Source organism: Eublepharis macularius, chromosome 3 (genome assembly GCF_028583425.1).
Source record: "Eublepharis macularius isolate TG4126 chromosome 3, MPM_Emac_v1.0, whole genome shotgun sequence".
NCBI classification, from domain to species: domain Eukaryota; kingdom Metazoa; phylum Chordata; class Lepidosauria; order Squamata; family Eublepharidae; genus Eublepharis; species Eublepharis macularius.
The window spans coordinates 33916648-33931706 of record NC_072792.1 but is presented as its reverse complement, the minus strand read 5'-3'; positions in this window follow the sequence as shown (position 1 = coordinate 33931706).

Below are 15059 nucleotides of genomic sequence, written 5' to 3'. Positions count from 1 at the left end.
CGGCTGCATGTGCAGAGCCCTTTTTAATCAGGCAATCATTGTACCCATCAACTGCTGCAGCAGGGAGCTGAATTTGTATTTGGTCTTTACTTACCACTCTGCCAATGAACATGTGATTGGTGCCATTATCTCTTATTGACAACAACTTTGTACATACAAAAATTCAAGTCCAGTTGCACCTTTAAGACCAACATTTCCCAGGGTATAAGCTTTTGTGAGTCAACACTCACTTTGTCAGATGCAAATGGGAATGAAGATCCATCAGCCCTTTTATCTTGGTCGGAAGGTTGGAAGGGTGGTGTCCAGAACGTTGCACATGGCAATCCAGCTGCTGAGCATGAATATAAGTAGATTATGTGATCCATATAATTTTCAATCTTTGTCCAAAATGTCAAGATGAATTTTATGTCCCCTCCCCATCAGATATCGACCTGTTAAAAAAATACTGAAGGCCAGCAGATCAATAGCCAAATACGATAATTTGAGAATGCTGTGACATTTCAGCATGCTAAAAAGGGAATCAAAGAATCATTTGCTTTCCTTGTAGAAGCACAACTGATGCCAGTATTGTGGCATAGTGGAAACTGTGAAGTTCTAATCTACTAGAAGATGCTCATCCTCACAGGTCCTGATTCAGTACTAAATTCCTGATTCTGGAGCTTAGTCTTATTCAAATTGTGTTTAATTCAATCCCCTAAATGGGTGATTGGCAGCCCTGAACACAATCTATATGCATTGGTATAGCCATTTACCAGAGGAATGCTTCTTCCTCGATATTCAACCTCAGATATACTATTGATCTTCAATATCAAAGTAATAAATGCTGAGGAAATTGTTACCACTAGCAATTCACATTCTTTTAAAAAAAAACTCATATTACATTTCATCAGATGTCAGATGAAGATAGAAAGTAGGAGGTTTATAAAGTCGCTCCAGGCATTTCAACATCTAATTCTCATTAAAATCAACTAGAACTAACAATCCAGCTCAGCTTGATTGCTTAGGAATCAGTTCCAAAACTGCATTTGGGTGGGTGGAAAGCACCAGTCTGCTATTGGCACCCAATTCTAGGCACAATGACTTCCAGATAAATCCCATTTCTTTCCAAGGAAGAGTTCTTGTGATCATCAATATAATAAAGTACAACCCTGACAATGAAACCAGTTTATGAATCAAACCAATCATCTGTGGAGTCTCTTTCTCCAACCAGAACATTCTGAATACCTACATGAAGTTCATGTGTAGAATTGCACCACCAATATTTATCAAATATGTGTTCCATCCTTTCCATGGGGGTGACTGCCATATACCAGAAAGCTTTCTATTACATTATAGTTCAAAAACAAAAGCTACAATTGGACATGGAGTCCATTAGAAGGAGATACCATTCTCCATGCCTGCTGACTTTGCTATGACAACCAAGAGAGAGCTTTAAGGTTCAGGGCAAGGTTTGGATGCAGTGTGGGCATGAGCATGGAGACAGAACTTCTAGAGTACGTCTACAACCTACAGTTCCAGAACGAAATGTGGCTCAGTATGAAAGCAACATGAATCTTTAAAATGGAAACTTTAAGATAAGCAATATTGGAGGGGTAAGTGGGTTACGACAGTAATGGGTATGTGAAGGAAATGGCAGGCAAAGATTTTTAAGGGACCAAAGAGATGTTTTACAGAACAAGAAATGATAGCGGTAAACAATTGCCAGCAATCCAAGTATGAACTGTGGGCGGATTTATGTCGGCACACTAAACAACTGAACAGGATACTCCTACGAATATTTATTTTTTATGATTTACCTAATACTTATTGGGAGCTCTTGTGTGTGCCATTTTCTAATAAAGAACTAGCAGCAACAACCAGGGTTTGGGCTGCGGAAACTTTATAGATTATTAATTAACATGTCATCAGTAATATGAGTTGTCTATTTTCATTTCAGCAAATTGACTCACTTATACTGGCTCTTCGTTGACCTCTTGCTCTGAATTTTGACATAGTTTGGCTCTTCCCAGTCTAAAAGGTTGCTGACCCCTGTGCTAGAGGAACACCATCCCCCTTAATTGGAAAAATCCATTATCTCTGTCTGGGTTGGTTTGACTCTGCTCCCAGCCCCAGCATCCACATACAAAAGGTCAAAATGTAATGGGAAACATCAGCCATGCCTGATCGTGCATGCTGTAAACAATGATCCAGGAGCAGTGGCGTGCAATGTTGATACACCACCTCCTTCCAAAAGCAGTTGTCCAGGCAGGTTATACAAACATTTTGCTACTTGCTCAAGGCAGCCTTGAATGGCTGAGCAAGGATTTGACTTGAGGTCTAGGTTTGCATCAAACAAGCCTGACCACTCTATCACGCTAGCACAGTGCCTATGATGTTGCCTTATATTGAGAGTCAGGCCTTTGGTCTATCAAAGTCAGTATTGTCAACTCCGAGTAACAGCTCTTCAGGGTCTCAGGCTGAGGTCTTTTACATTGCCAACTACCTTTTAACTGGAGGGACCAGTGACTGAAACTAGGACCTTCTCTATACCAAGCAGATGCTCTATTGCTGAGCTATGATGACCACTTCGTAACATAATATTGTAAACTATTGTAAATCTACAATCATAGATTTTATAAATTTATTGTAAACTGTATTGTAAATCTATATATATCAAGCATAGGGTTTGGTGCCCGCCAATCCACCAGCAATCAGTGGGAGCTAGCAAGCCCCCAGAGGTTGCCTGCCACTGGCAGGCATTCCAGGAACATGCACAGTACATGTGGTCCCAAAGGAAGGCATAACAACATCACTTCCTGAACTGATGTCATCGTTCTGGTCCACGCATGCTTCTGTGTTTTGCTGGGGCCAATGTTGGCCCTGCGTAAAGCGCAGGGACATGTCCCATTGCCAGAATGATGACATCACTTTCTGGAAGTGACATCATCTTGTGTATGCAAAGAGGCTTGTGGGCACAAAGCAAGGTAGGTGCTGGGTCCCCCACCTCTCAACAGGAGTTTAAGAGGATGTGGCAACTAGACATGGGCACGATCGGAATTACAGTCTGAAAATTGCCCCGATTTTGGCGTTTGCGCCATCGGGACCGGGCTGATCGGTTCCGTCCACGGCTCCCGGTTCAGTGGTCGGGTGGGGCGCTCTATCGGGTCTCCATCGGATCGATCAGTTTACGTTTGGGATTGCAGTCTGCAGACAGTCTGGCGCCAGCCATCTGTTCCTCAAGGAACGGAGCTCCGTGGAAACGGAGCCTGGGGAATGCCGGAGCTGTTTGCCCTCCTTCTGTCGCCCTGGAAACGCAAATGGAAGCCCAGCTTTCCTTGATCAGCAGGGCTTCCTTCCAACCATGGAACAGCCAGAAAAGCGTGTGCCCGTCTCGTCCATTTGGGAGAAGAGAGGGGAGGGCGGGGGAAGGGGGTGTTCTTCTGTAGCCATGGGCACTCAAATCTCATCCCTGCAAAGCCTGAGAGGCAGCTCTTATGGCCAAACACAGCCCTCCTGCGTAGCAGACCCAGGCTTTATAAATAGCCATGTGCTGCGCAACAAAGTTTCACTTTCCGCTTGCGGGTGGAGTGGGACAGAGGCGAGCTCTCGCTTGCCGCTTTTGGAGAAAGAAAGCGCAAGAGAGAGAGAGGGGGAGCTTTAGCTTTGGGCTTTAGTGGATAGGGAATTAGGGAATAGGGAGCTATCTCCTCTGGTTCCAGGGGTGCCACCTAGCTCTTGGGCCAAGCTCGGTGGGCACCTCGGCTGAGGGCTCAGGTCTGGGGGGGGGAGTGTTGCAGCTGGGGTTGGGATCTATTCCTATTCTCTCTCTCTGCTTCCAGGGCTGCCGTCTAGCTCTGGGTCCAAGCTCAGTGGGCGCCTCCTTGACTGAGGGCTCACACAGTATTACACACTCTAGTGCCTGGTCACTCTGGTCTGGGGGAGTGTTGGTGGTGGGGCACCCACCCGTGTCGGCCTTCCCGATTCCCAATTCTGTATCAGAAACGGGACTTGATCGGTGAGGTTCGGGTACCTGGGTTCAGCGCTGCCGCGGAATCACGATCAGCTAAATCGGGATTATTTTTTGGATCGTGCCCATGTCTAGTGGCAACCCTAATCAAGCAGCCCTTTTTATGAGTCCATCATCAAAAAGTTTTGCCACGTGTCTGTCCTCAATCAATTGCATGTTTAAGCAGTACTTTCCTATACTCATAAAAGGCTTCATTAAACAAATGCTCATTTCAGAACAAAGGCCTTGCAAACTGGTGCTGGACTACCTACTAGATAGACTACAATTGTGTAGGATTCTTGGGTCATGATTAGCTGAGAAATAACTGCCCATACATTTTGGTATCAATTTAATATGCCTATATTTACTAAGGAATATGACACACATAAAAAAAATGACAGATAAGAGCAGATGCCAAAATACCAAAGGGCTGATAGTAAGAATAAATCATACATTGTCAGAAGATTTGGTATGATGTAGATGCCTATCACTTGAAGCTTGCTTGCAATATAACTCCCAAGTTATTCCCAAAATTTATTGCAACCCAAATTTATGGTATGTTTCCTGTTATGTTTGTTGACATGACTTTTAAACCAAATTTACAAGGAGCTGATAACATTTTCCTCCTGAAGTCAACTCATCCATGTGGCTCTCTCTGTGTGTAAGTGTACTATTAAAAAAAAGACCGGAATCTATTAGCTTATCTGGCCAGGAGGATGAAGTGGGAAGTGGGAGGGGGTTATCTTTTTGTGTCCTGACTCGGAATGTCAACTGTGCACACTTCATGCATTTTGAAGAAGACACATTAAACTGGCTGGTCTCTCATATCATATCATTAATATATTTCAAATATTAATCTTTTGCTGAGAAAATCCAACCAAAACAAATCATCCCCCACCCCACATTAGACCTAACTGTGGTAGATTCTAACAAATAGACTTCAGTTAATAGGAGCTTACTTCAATTATCATAGTGTGGGTGCGCAGCAGATAAAATTGTTCTTGGGTTCAAATGAAGTTGAGCCAGTCCCTTCACTGCTGTGGTAGAGGAAGAGAATAGCAACCTTTCCCTCCACCATACAGATTTTATTTGTGACCGGAAACTCCATCTGAATGCCAAACCATACAAAAAGTCCCATTTCACCCAAAAAAGTGGAGGAAACATTGGTATGGTGCACCCATTAGTTCAGCAAGTGTGAAAACAGCACACCTTTTCTTGAACCACAGCAGTAGGTAACATATGAACCATGGCTCAGTTGCCTCACACAACGGGCTCCACAGCTCACACTGTCTCTCTATCACATTTTTGTTCATCCTGTCCTTCCCCAATCAGAACCCACATTCATTATAGGACATGCTGAGCTGTGCTGTTTATTGGCCTTCCAAGGTTGGCCTCTGCAGTTGGCCTCTGTGGTTGGTGGGAAACGGATACTGGATTCAATGAACCACTGGTCTGACCCAGCAAGACTCCTCTTACATTCTTGTGAGCTGCAGATATGAGCCAAACAAGACGTTACAGTGGCCACAGGTACAACCAACAATGCCATTTTAAAGGGAAAAAAATAAGCATTTAAAACTGCCATGGGGGCCTGATCCTGATCAGGGTTGAAGAGCAGATGGACCATGTGATCTTATTTCTCCCCATGTGCAACATTTCAAGTGCCAAAAGAGCTGCTCACAATGGTTTCAGCTCTTGAAAAGGGTCAGGAATGAAGATCATACGGGATCATGGCACCGATCAAAACTGGGCCCTCACAACAATTTTTAACAGCTAAATTTTCCTCTAAATCAGCGATGACAGCCATGGATCAGGCCCATGACTACTGTAACATCTTAGGTTCTCCATATCTGGCTGTAAGTCACAGGACATCAGAATTATGCGACCAAAGAACGAAGAATATGAAGGTCTGTGCTAAAAAGGAATGTTCTCCACCACTGAGTAACCTTCTCTTGCTGTCCTGATGATCTTCTCTAAACAAAGGAAGATGGCTGGTGTCCTATCCTCTACGCATGTAGATCAGCAACACATTCCTTCAAAAAGTAGTAAAGAAGTGGCAGCACCAAAGAGGCTCACAAGCCATCAGGCCAGGCACCATAACTCACCTGAGGATTGTATCTAGGTTTGCCAGTCCCTTGCGGGGGAACATTCTCAGCCCTCGACCTTTGCCCCCGCCACCTTTTACCTGGCTGATGGAAGGAGTTCAGGAATGGGTTACAACATTCTCTCCCATGCACACTCGCATGCTCCAGAGTGCCCCCACATGGAAGCAATTGATCACACCGGGGGCTTATTGAGTGAAAATCGGCCTACAATTTAGTGTTTTGGATTTATTTTTACTTAAACATCCCCCAAAGAGACCCTTTACTTCCACATGACTCCCCCCATGACCCCCATCCCCTGCTTTCACCCCCAGGGAATCTGGCAACTTTAATTCTAACTCATAGGTTGAAAGCCACTGTTCAAAGGAACTCAAGATAGCAGACATGGTTCTTTCTTCCATTATTTTAACCTCGCAATAACACTATGAGGTAAGTTAGGCCGGGAGAGAGGAGCTGATATAAGGTCAACAAGTGCCCTTTACAGATAGGGTTATCAGGTGCCTGCTGGTGGTGGACAAACTCCTGAGGATTTGCCCCCTTATCTTCCAATTGCTGAGTGATCGGCGGGAGGGAGCAAACTCCCAGAGTGTGCCCGCCACTGGCATGCATCTCAGTAGAGCATGCCATGCTCGTGCTCCCACCTCTCATGCTGGCTGCAGGAGCATCCCTGTGCTTCGATTTGGCCCCAAACTGGCCAAATCAGAGCACAGGAGCACTCCCGCAGCTGGCACGATGACGTCACTTACAGAAGTGACGTCGCCACACACTTGGTGTGGTGACATCACTTCCGGAAGTGACATCATCATGCTGCCACCAAAGTGGGTAAGTTCCAGGCCCCTATCCTCCTGTTGAAAGGATAGAGGGACCTGGCAACCCTATTTACGGAGCTGACAGCTGAAGCAAGCTCTCCCCAGTCTCAGCACATCATTCGAGTCATTACATTTTCTGAGAAGCTACATTCTGATACCTTCTCAAGCAACTATTGCTTTGTAGACTCCGCAGTACATTTCACCCCCACAGCAAAACTTGTTCCATCTGATTTCACCACATGGTGGCTGAAAAAGTCAGTGCACAAAGGGAGAAATCATCCTTATTGTCCTTGTAACTAGAACAGAATGACGTAAAAGAGAAATGAAAATTTTCCCTTTAAAAGAGTCCATGAATAATTTTCCCATATTCAAACTGTGGGGAAAAGAAATCCATGGCTTCCCATTTACCTCCAGCCCTGAAAAATGATCCTTCCTTTGTTTTGTTTTTCTTGTAAGAAGTTATTTTGTGGTGGTATGATGTCACACCATCATTTTAATCCCTTAAAAATTTACTTTGGGTGCCCTCTGCTTTTTTCACTTTGTTCCATGGAGCCAATTTATTAGACAAATGAGAATTTGATACCCTCACTCATTAGACTACTTAGAGCTCCAGAATGACTGCAGACATTTTTAACCAGATAAATTCAAGTTAATTCAGAATATAGCTTCAGTTTAACTTAACATATTAGGCACAATCCATCCCCAACAGACATATTAGGAGAGCTTAAGCAGGCCGAGATAAAAGCAGAAAGCTGATTATTAGGATGCATGAAATGTTTAGGGGGTATATTTTTGGCAAAAAAGGGACCACAAAATATTCCTCCCAATACTCTCAAAGGATTTTTTTTGCCTCAGTTTGCTGCTCTGATTGTCTAACATATTGACATAGTTTCCTCCCCCCTTATTTCTCTTCCTAGCAAATTTGACATCATTATGTGAAGATTTAGCTATTCATCAGAGCTGCTGAGTGCATCGCCTTCATCCATTCACCCCTCAATAACATCATTCCCTGGACAAGACTGATTGGCTTCATGATGATGGTAGAATTACTAGGGAAAAGGCCAGTTTTGAACAAATAACAAAGATTGTGTCCAAGTTGCTGTTGATGGGGACTGTGAAAAGGCTGCTTGAATGCCAGGAACTGGGTGAGAAGGTCAAAAGCCATCTGGACCTGAAAGCTCCTCTCTGATATACTGCTAACTTTGCCACAGTGATTAAGGCTTCTGTCACCTCCAGATTAGACTGTTGTAATGTGCCCTGCATGGGGCTGCCCTTGTAGGCAACCCAGAAACAGCAGTTGGGGCAGAATGCAGCAGCCCACCTCTTGGTCAAGGAAAGGTATTACATGCACGTGGCACCATTTGCAAAACAATTGCATTAGTTGTCCAGGTACAGTACAAGATGCTGATTTTGTCTTGTAAAACCCTTCATGGATGGAGATCTACGTAGATGAAGGACCACATTTCTTGGTGTATGCTCATGTGCCAAATAAGTGCCCAACAGGGGGCATCTGCTACAAATCTTCTTTTTAGAGACAACAACAACTACAACTACAACAATAATAACAACAACATTTGATTTATATATTGCCCTTCAAGATGATTTAACACCCACTCAGAGAGGTTTACAAAATATATCATTATCCCCACAACAACAACCACTCTGTGAGGAGGGTGGGGCTGAGAGAACTAGAAGCTGTGACTGAGCCAAAATCACCCAGCTGGCTTCAAGTAGAGGACTGGGGAATCAAACCCGGTTCTCCAGATTACAGTCCTGCACTCTTAACCACTACACCAAACTGGTTCATGAAAAAGTGCAGACATACTCACACTTCAGCCCTGCTTGGCCATCTCTATTGTTCCATGATATTGCAGAGAAATCAGCTTCAGGAAACTACAACATTCGCTAAATCCTCTACAGGGCTTCCTTCCCATTTGGACAGTCATGAACTCATGTCATGTCTCACATTCAATTATTGAAAAAGTGTATGTTGATTTTGATCATATATACTTTTTCCTTCAGATGCTGCATTCATTCACTATGTAACTCATCGAGGGAGTTCTCAATCTGCTGGTCCTTTGGAATCTATGAGCGGAACTACAAGTGACAAAAGGCACAGGTTGGACACTTGCCAGCTTCCCTCAAGTTTTGATGGGAAATGTAGGCATCCTGGTCTTGCAGCTTGGCTCTTCGACTGCTGTTCAATAGACTTTTCAACTGTCACTTGTCCAACATTCCGCCAAGCTGCCTACATTTCCCATCAAAACTTGAGGGAAGCTGACAAGTGTCCAACCTGTGTCATTCGTCACTTGTAGTTCCGCTTTATTTGCAGTTCTAATAACACTCAACATAAAGGCTGAGCACCACAGAAATGAATAACTCAGAGAGGCTTCAACCTATAACCTCCTCATATTGTGTATCTTTCTTTTACCTTTCATGGGGGAAAAAAGTCATTTTTGAGTTGCCACTAAATTTCACCCAAAGTCATATCTGAGACACAATTTGAAGGGAAATGCTTGGTTTTAAGCATGGAAAGAAATGACAAAAGTGTTATTGTAAATTCCTTTAAGGAGAGACACCCCCTCTACAAGAGATGAGGAAATTTATCTCTGAAATTCTATCCCCCTCCCCATGCACGAACATCTTGCTTGTATTTCCATGTATTTTTGTGTGTCTGTTCAATTTGTCCATTTTAAATTATAACGCTCCAGGTTAGGAAACCGGCTATTTTTATATCATGTTGAAGTAGCTGTTCCTTATAGATAATGACGAGGAGGAGGAGGCTAGGCTTACATTGTAACATCATCTGTATAAACTAGAAAACTGAGTATATTTCTAGGTCAGTCACAGACAGTAATACGGAAAACAATCAAGCTCCCCCACCCTACCCATTATTCCTAAGAGGAAAATGGTTTCCACAGATTTCAAGTATTGGGCATGATGTAGCCAAAGATAAGCATATTTGCACACTACTGATTTCACTGGGAGCATTAAGAATATCCTCTGAACTGCAGTTGTAAATATAAACCACAGTAGACTTTATGGGACTTACATGCATTTTAGCAGAGGATGATGATGATGCACATTTACTTCATTAGTGTTATTATGGGGAGGGGAATTTCTTTTTCCCAAAAGCACTTTTTAAAATACAGCCATTGATTATCCCTATTTTCTTTTTTATTCTTTTAAGAGGAATTTCTCTTTTATTTCTATTTGATTTATTTTTGTAAAGAAATCAATACACCCTTTTTGTAACTTCAGTCCTTGCAAGTGTTTTATGCTACACACATCAGCGTGGTGGCTCTAACAGGAAGATATTACCTGCCTCTGAGCATCTACAGAATTAAATTCTGAAATTCTGCAGACACTCCTTTCCTGCTCCTCCTCTCTTCAAATTTCTTTGTTGAACAAACAATCAATTAGAACCTGACTCCAAATTACTAAGAAACAGATTGCTGGATTTCAGTGAGAAACTGAGTACAGAAGAATACTATTTTTTTCTTAAGAACGCTAATTTAATTGGCACGAGTAACCTTGTTCTGTCTCGGGCTTGATAGGATCAACTGAACCTTATTCCCAATGAACTGTGCTGCATATCGCAACTGAGAGTATCAGCAACCTATGCATATTCACTCTTAAATAAAATTCACTGACTTCAACAGGGTTATTTCTAACTTATATAGAATTACATCTTCCTTTTTTCCTCTCCCCCAAAAAAGTATAAATGTCTACACTTGTATGAACACAGACAAGCTTGAATCTTTTAATATGCTAATTGTTCTTCATTAAGCTCATGCAAACACAATGGTGTGTTAGCGCTCCTCAGAGTCTTTTGTAGAAGCCTAAGATTTTCTGTTATGATGTAGAAGCAAAGTATTCCTTTCACTGCAAGAGCAGTTATCTTTCCTCCTCTCCTTCCATCTAGGTAATCACTTAGCAATTACAATTATTGCATCATAAGGCTGGTTGACATGCATAGCAGATGGCTTGCAGTTTTGCAGGCTTCAAATTCAGCCAAACATTAAATTTCTAAAGAGAAGATCAATCTATCATGCTTTTCAGGAACCAGGGCCATTTACATGTTTTCATAAGTCACTGTGTCAACAACTCCATTCTCCCACCATACCTAAACAAAACACAGCTGCCTATCACCACTAGACATGGGCACAAACAGCAATTCGAATGAAATAACCCACAAACAGCCCGTTCATCTGTTCACGAACAAGCCGTTCGTGAGTCCCCATTCCAAATGAACAAGTGGTCCTTGCAAAGCCTCGTTTGTTGAGTTCAGCAGCTGTTCATCAATCCAGACAGTCTGGTGCCTTTCAATCAATTCCCCTGGCAATGACAGGGACTGAACTCTGTCTGAACTCCTTCTGGCTTAACTTCTGGCTTTAACTCTTCAGGTTCCAGCAGACAGTCCAGTTTTTGCCACTCAAAAAGAGAAATAGACAGCAAAGGAGGGGGACCCACGGATTGTACCTTTCCTGGGGTGTAATCTCTCTGAAACTTGGGGGGGTCTTCAGAGGACAGTAAGGACTATGTCCCCTGCAAATTTGGCAGGTATTGGACATTGGGAAGGTCAGTTTTGTAACCCCTCAAAGTAGCTTCCAACAGGCAGTACAGTTTTTGCCACTGTGAAGAGAAAATGACGGCAAAGGGGGCAGCGCTGGGTCTCCCAGTGTGAGAGGGATGGAGAGAATCTCTCCATTCTGCTGGCACTGGGAAGGAGCAGCCCCATGGTGCCGGCTCTGCCCGCTGCCAGAGGAATGAGGGGAGTCTCTCCTCATCCCTCTGACAGTGGGCAGAAGTGGCTCCGAGGCCACGGCAGCTCTGCCCACTGTCAGAGGGAAGAGGAGATTCTCCTCATCTCTCTGACAGTGGGCAGAAGGTGCCCCATGGCACTGGCTCTGCCCGCTGTCAGAGGGACCAGGGGAGTCTCTCCTCATCCCTCTGACAGTGGGCGGAAGCAGCCCCACAGAGGCACCGGCTCTGCCCGCTGTTAGAGGGATGAGAGGAGTCTCTCCTAATCCCTCTGACAGTGGGCAAAAGTGACCCCGTGGTGGCACCGGCTCTGCCCACTGTCGGAGGGACAAGATTCTCTTCATCTCTCTGACAGTGGGCAGAGCCATCACCGCCATGGGGCCACTTCTGTCAGAGGGATGTCAGAGGGATGAAGAGGGATGAAGAGAGACTCCCCTTGTCCCTCTTACAGCGGGTAGAGCTGGTGCCGCTGCAGGGCTTCTTCTGCCCACTGTCAGAGGGATGAGAGAAGTCTCTCCTTGTCCTTCTAACGGCGGACAGAAGCGGCCCCACAGTGGCACCAGCTCTGCCTGCTGTCAAAGGAACTAGGGGAGTCTCTTCTCATCCCTCTGACAGCGGGCAGAAGCGGCCCCAGGGTGCTGGCTCTGTCCACTTTCAGAGGGACAAAGAGAATCTCTCCGTCCCTCTCACACCCGGCAGCAGCAGCCCAGTGGCACTGGGGTGGGGCAGGGGGTGGGGGCTGGAGGTTGTGGGGTGTTTGCACATGGCCTTGCATGTGGCAGAAAAAGGCCCTTTAAACTATCAGCTGGCAGGCAGCAAGGGGGAATCCCCCCCCCACCTGCCAGATGATAGTTTAAAGGGATCTTTAAAGGGCCACAAACATGAACATTGAACATGTTGGTTAAGGGGACATGTTCGCTTCTGTTCGTTGTTCGTGGCTAGCAATGAACAACGAACAGGGTGTTTGTAATTTTTTTTCCCAATTCATGCCCATGTCTAATCACCACCTTGTTAAAGTCAGAACTCTTTCCTTTCGTACCCGTAGGCTTCTACTTGAGGACTGCTTCTTGCTGGGAGGAAATAGAGCCTCACCAGCTTCCAGATCCCCTAAAAAGGACTCAGCAAGCAGCTATTTCCCTTAACAGGCTATTTCCCTTAACAGGCTTTCTTCATGAGCAGGCCTCAGGCTAACTTCACTAGAACATAGGGTTGCCAGCCTCCAGGTGATAGCTGGAGATCTCTCAGAATTATAACTGATCTCCAGGCAACAAAGATCAGCTCCCCTGGAGGAAATGGCTGCTCTTAAGGGTGAATTCTATGACACTAAACCCCACCAAGGCCCCTCCCCTCCCCAAACCCCACACTTTCCAGACTCCACCCCCAAATCCCCAGGAATTTCCAAACCTGGACCTGGTAATTCTAGTAGAACACCAGACATCCCACACCTTATGTGATTTCTCCAGGGAAACCCTATGTATGTTTTCTTAGAAGTAATTTTATTTTATTAAATGGATCTTACTCCCAGATAAGTGTTCTTAGGATTTTAGCCCTGATGACTTCCTCAACATGGGACTAGTGGCTGAATGTGTAATGCTCTTTTATTAAAAAAAAACCCTGTGTATGAAGGGACACCAGGGGGGACACCAAATGTTAGCTGTCATACCATCTGTCCCATCCTAAGCAAAGTTATCCCGCCTAAACTTATTGACTTAAATGAATGAAGAAGGGTGCAGCTCTGCTTACAATTGCACATAGGGTTATCAGGTCCCCTTAGCCTCCCAGAAGGAGGCAGGGATCCTGGCACATATGTCCTCACTGAGCCCATGATGCTTCTCACGCGTACACAAAGTGTGTGCCCCTGCACCAGCGCAATGACATCACTTCCAGGTAGTGATGTTTTTGTGCAGGTGCAAGGGTTCACACATAATTCAAATGGGCCCAAACAGGCCTGTTTGAGGCCAAAACTGGCCCGCTGCAAAGTACAGGAGTGCTATTGAGAAAGCATGATGGCATCACTCACAGGAGTGGCATTGTAGCGCCATCATGGAAGCATGCCTGGGAGGCCCATTCCTGTGCCCCCCCCCTCCGCTGGCCAAGTATGTGTAGGCAGGGGGTGGAGGGTGAAAGCAGGGAATCCCCTGCCCCCCCCCCCCCGGGGAATGGGATCCCTAACTGTATATCATGCAAGTCATCTCTTGATGCTACTGTTATCAAATGAGGGATGTGCATGGGTGGACCATTGTGTAAGGTGGTGTCCATTGTCTGGGTGCAAATAGCATCAACTTGGTGGCACAGGTGCTTCCCTGTGATGATCTTATCCATATATTAACAGTACTAGGATAGGCAAATGATGGTAGCAATAGTGCAACTTGTAACCCTTAGGACACTTGCCTAGGAGTAAACCTCATGGAATTTATTTATTTGGTTTGATTTAAGCCCACTCTCCCCACGAATGGGCTCAAGGCAGCTCACAACATGTATAAAGTACAATAAATTAGTTGTAAAAATCTATAAAATCAGTAGTAATTTAAAAAATCATTAAAATAGTTCAGGCACCTTCTATATACAGGCTATTTAGATAGACAATCAGCAGTCCGTATATGAGCCATGACATATGGGCATAACACACAGATGAGGGCAGTCACGGAAAAGATGCTTGTCTTAGGTGGAAGGAGGGAGAGGACACCTTCTGGTCCTCAGACAAAGACCTGGTGGAACATCTACGTTTTAAAGGCCCTGCAGAACTGTATAAAAAAAATGAAAAGCTTAATTATAGGATGGGTGAGACTTGTTTTGGCAGTAGTACAAGGGAAAAGGATCTAGGGGTCTTAGTAGACAATACAATGACTATGAGTCAGAAGTGTGATGTAGCAGATAAAAAGGCAATGTGATTTTGGGCTACATCAACAAAAGAACAGTGTCCGAATCACGCAGAGTAGGCAAAAAGGGGCTGAAAATGGCTGAAAAGGGATCCAAAATGGTTAGGATCAGGCTGCTGCTGATCAGGAGAGTGTGTAACCACCCATCAGAGGCCTGATCCGGGCCATTTCGGCTCCAATCCAGGCAAAACAGGCCCCAAATGGCTGAGAGTCAGGTGGGCGGGGCCACGTCATCTGACCTCTTTGGAGAACTGCCGGAATGGCGTTCCTCCATGTTCCTCCTCAACATGAGCCCTGGCCTAGTGTAATGTCAGTTGCCCCTTTTTGCCTCCTCCATGCCAGACTGGCAAGGGATCCTGGAGATGTTTTGCCTTCCTCTGGGCATTGGGCAGGGGTGTACATTGGGAGAGGGGGAGTTAATTATGCATTTCCTGAATTATGCAGAGTTTGGACTATATGATCCGTGTGTTCCCTCACAGCACTGTGATTCTATGACCAGAGCCCATGCTTCCCATAGCTCCCA